Below are 4,351 nucleotides of genomic sequence, written 5' to 3' on the forward strand. Positions count from 1 at the left end.
CACACACACACTTTTCTTCCCCTTCTGTTTCAAGTCTTGAGATTAGAGAGTTAAACTGTGAGTGCTTATATGATGTGCTCTGGTTCTGGGTCACATACATGAGCTGAGAGAACCGTGCTAAAATCTCCTTTGGGAAGCTCTGCTCTTTGAAGAGGAGTCTTGTAGAACATAATTGCAGTCTAGTTTTCTCACTTTCAAAAGGCCTTATCAATGTATCTCTGTCTTTTGGGAGCTTGACATGAAGCTGTAATTGAATCAAACAGATTCTTAATTAGCTGGGTTCTTCTTCAATAGGGATGAGTTCTTGGAAAATACTCTTTTACTTTCTCTGTATGCTAGGCTTGTGTATTAAAAAAAAAAAAAAAAAGGCATTATCCAAGTTTGAAATAAATGTTGTAGTTACATGGTTCCCTGCAAACCACATCTTCCCGCAGTCTTAGAGTGTTCCCAAAATAAGGCTGCCTCATGCCTTGAGAACATAGCTTTCAGTTCACATTTGGATTAAAAATTCTTTGAGGTTATGTCTCTAAGATGTGGACATATACATGCAAAGATAATACAATCATCATCTCTTGGTGTTTTTATATATATATGTGTGTGTGTGTGTGTGTGTGTGTGTGTGTGTGTGTGTGTGTTTGTTTATATATAATGTAGCAATTCTATTACATATTTTAATTGTTTTATATTGAAAGTACATTTCTGTATTTTCAGATTCATGAGGGAGGTCAACCTACTGCCTGTCAGTGCAGTGTTTCAGTTATTAACTTTAGTGGTAAAATTTGTTAAATCTCTTCTACCTAATTCTGCATAGTAATAAATTTATGGAATCTTTGAGGGGAAAAAAGCCCCTATATGTTACTACCATTTTGTTTTATGTCAGCATTTCTCTTCTCTCCAAATTTGTTCGATACCCTTAAAGTAACTGAAGTTATGGCAATAGAGTTTGGTTTATTTCTAATTTAAAAATCAGTCCTACTCAGTTGATTTAAAAAAAAAAAAAAAAAAAAGCCTTATGCTGGTTTGGATTTGTGTATTCCAGTTTTTTAGGTCTTTATCCCATTTCTTGTCCCAGTCCTGACCTGCTCTGTTTTCTTTGATTTAAGTAAGATAAAATCAAATTAACCATGGTATTTGAACAGTTTTACATTAGTAAGAGCTTACTCAATTGCATTCAAATCTCAGTAAATTACTAGCAAGTAAGCACATGGCTATCTGTAATCATTTCCTGATTCCAAATATTAATTGAGCCTTGCTCATGCTAAGGCAAGTAGAAAGCAGAGTAGATTTGCACCTTAAAAACTAACCAAAGTGTGTGCACGTGCGCACACACACACATATATGTAGCACAAGCTTTTGTAGAGAGAGAATTGTTTTCTTGGAATATGAAAGGGATATTTGGGTGACTACACTGCCTTGAAGATTCTGTTGTAAGCGTGTTGGTTATACTTAAGACATCTTGTGGAATTTTTGAAAGAATTAGCAGCATTAGTAAAACTTTTCTTTGCTGTAACTGGGATGAACATTGGGATGAACATTGATCTTAAATTAGTTTGTTTCAAATCTTTTAAAAGGCATATTGAGCATATGTAGTATTGTGGATTTTATATGCATAGAAGTTATGTGAATGCATTTCTCTCATTAACTCTGCAGAGTTACATGTACAGTGTTAATAGGATAGCAATCTCTTACGATAAGACTGGAGAAGCTCTTGAAACTTCTTCACTGGAGTTGCTCTATCTAGGAGTAGTGCCAAAATGATAATAAATAACCTGCATATTTGGTAATTTTCCTAAAGAGAAAATGCTGCAGCAATGTTTGGCTTAGATTTATTCCTCTTCAGCTGAAAGTGCTTATTTCAAGGGAGGGAATCAGTACAGATGCTTCTTTTTTTTTTTTTAATATTGAAAGCATGTCCCTATGACTGTGCCTATTATAGCCTAATGTTTCCCTGGTCAGGCTGCAAATGATTTTGAATTGCTTGAGGCAGGCACTCATCCAGCTCTTGAATTGTGCATGTGAAATCATGCATCTGGATAATAGCCAAAATCTGCTCTGCCATACCTTGTATAAATTATGTATAAGGTTTGCAGGTTTATAACAATGCCTAAGGGTTTTGTGCTGATTTGTACTGCATGCTCATAGAACATGCCTTTAAAAATCCACAAGCATCATGTTGTTCTGTCCTATCCTTAACATGTAATAAAAACAGTTTAGAAACTGAATCACGCCTGATAATTGTACTAAAATATGTTGATAAAGAAGTGGCAGGTAGCAGATTTGGTACTGTTGTTGAACTGCCTCAAAAAAGAGATCTGTAATTTGGTTTATAACTGAAAACTGCATATAGCTAACATGCACTTAATTGGTCATAATATTATGAATTATCACAGCATCATTAAATCACACTAATTAACAGTGATTTGGTAATGTGACTTATTTGCTAATTGCAACAAGGGCAGAGAAAACCAAATGATTTTGACAGTACCTTTTTATCTTTTAATGAAGACAAAAGAATCTAGATTGCTGTGCAAGAGGAAGTAAGCTAAACAGATTAGGTGACCTTGGAATGTGTGTACATGTCACCTAGCTTGTAAAAACTTTGATTTAAGCTTACCATATAAAGAAGTAGCTCTTATGAGATTTGGGGTTGTAGAATTTAAGTAATTTAGTACCAACTGTCCCCTTTATTGCATCCTACAAAAGTAATTTGCATGGGAATATTTAAATTAAAGGCAAGATCTTTTTAAAATGTCTCTAATGGAGTCGCACCCTGTCTTCGGGTATAGACAGATGTAAAAATTGCATCAATACTAAAGGTTTCAGATATGACTTATTTGTTATTTCCATGCAACTGTGACATCTGCATAATTCTCTAGTGATAAAAGTGTAGCAAAACCAATTTTAACCCTCCTTAATAAGGTCAAAGTTGGGGTGGTTTAGTTAACTTTTATCTCTACAGGATTATGCAGATGTAACAGTTGTAGTGTAGCAACTGAAGCGTGCTCCCAAGCAGCAACTTCCTCTTTTAAAGTGGTTAAAATGTATTATTGCCCATACTCCTAGTGCCTCACATAAAATGTGATTTAAGGCACATTAAGGCAGTGATTCATGATCATGGTGGTGTGGCACACTGAGGAGCTGTGAGATCCTTATAAGGGTGTTATGCAATATCAGTATGGTTAGATTTGCAAACTTATATGTGATTCAGAAGATAAACCTAGAGATTTCAAATAGGAATCCATAGTGTTGAAAACTTTCTGACCTGTTGCAATTTTTTTGAGTTCTGTGCAACAGAACAAATGTTTTAGTATTTTTCTGTAGTCAAAAAATGAGTGAAAGTCAAGAGCTAGCATTTTCTAAGGGTGCCTTGAGTTGAAAATATTGAGAACTAGAGATGCAGTGATACATTGGTTCAGTATCAGATTGGTACTTATATAAAGAAAATTGGCTGTATTGAAAATTGGCCTGATGGGGCCAATAATTTAACCAATAAATGCTCATGCGTGTGCGCAGCCACAGTGCAGCACTCAGGCAGCAAAGAGCACAGCCTAGCAGCTTGGAGAGCTGCTTCCAGCTGGTAAGTCTGTTGTGGTGGGAGGGGAGGGGAAGGGGTGTGTGGGGGACAGATCAAGCACCGCCCCCAGTGAGGGAGGGGGCAGGGGCAGGCACTGTTCAGCCAGGGCGGGTGGGGCAGGGCACAGGACGGACCCGCGGCTCATTGGGGGAGGGTGGCTCCTGCTGCTGCATACACCCTGGCAGGGTCTGATGTGGGGGGGTGTGCCCCCTGGCTCTGCGTGGGGCAGGGCAGGCGGGCTGGGGCTGCGCTGGGCTTTCTTGCTGGGACCTGGGCTTGGGGTGGGGGCTACAGAGGGAGCTGTAGTCACCCCAGATTTTGCTATAGCTCCCTCCCAGCGCTGCTGCGTGCCTGGTGCATCCCTGGCTCTTCCCAGCATGTGGGGGAAGGCAGGGGTTGAGCTGGGAAGAGCCAGGGCTGTGTTGGGCATGTGGTGGCACTGGGAGAGAGCTAGGGTGAAATTTGGGGTGGCTGTAGCCCCCTCCTTAGCTTCTGCCCTGAGCCCAGTCCCCAGGGAGAAACACCCAGTGCAGCCCTGACTTCAGCCCGCAGCTGCATCCTGCCCATCCCACCCTGCCCCATGCAGATCCAGGGGCACACCCCCCTTGTCCCTCTGGAGTATGCATAGCGGAGGAAGCAGTGCCCCACTCCTGACGAGCCATGGGCTGTCCTACAGCCTGCCCTGGCTGGGCAGCACCTACCCCAGCCTTTGTCCCCTCCTTCACCATGGGGTGGGGAGGGGGTTGATCTGCCCTACTCCACCCCACCCCCTTTTTC

At 40.7% G+C, this 4,351-nt stretch overlaps 1 protein-coding gene across 1 annotated transcript in view; it reads left to right on the forward strand.

Moving 5' to 3' along the window:
- ASB3 (ankyrin repeat and SOCS box containing 3) overlaps positions 1-4,351 on the forward strand; it is a 95,989-nt gene that overhangs the window by 67,583 nt on the left and 24,055 nt on the right. The gene's annotated exons all lie outside the window — the stretch shown is intronic.

Source organism: Gavialis gangeticus, unplaced genomic scaffold (assembly GCF_001723915.1).
Source record: "Gavialis gangeticus isolate Ggan-Ray unplaced genomic scaffold, GavGan_comp1, whole genome shotgun sequence".
Classification (NCBI taxonomy): Eukaryota; Metazoa; Chordata; order Crocodylia; family Gavialidae; genus Gavialis; species Gavialis gangeticus.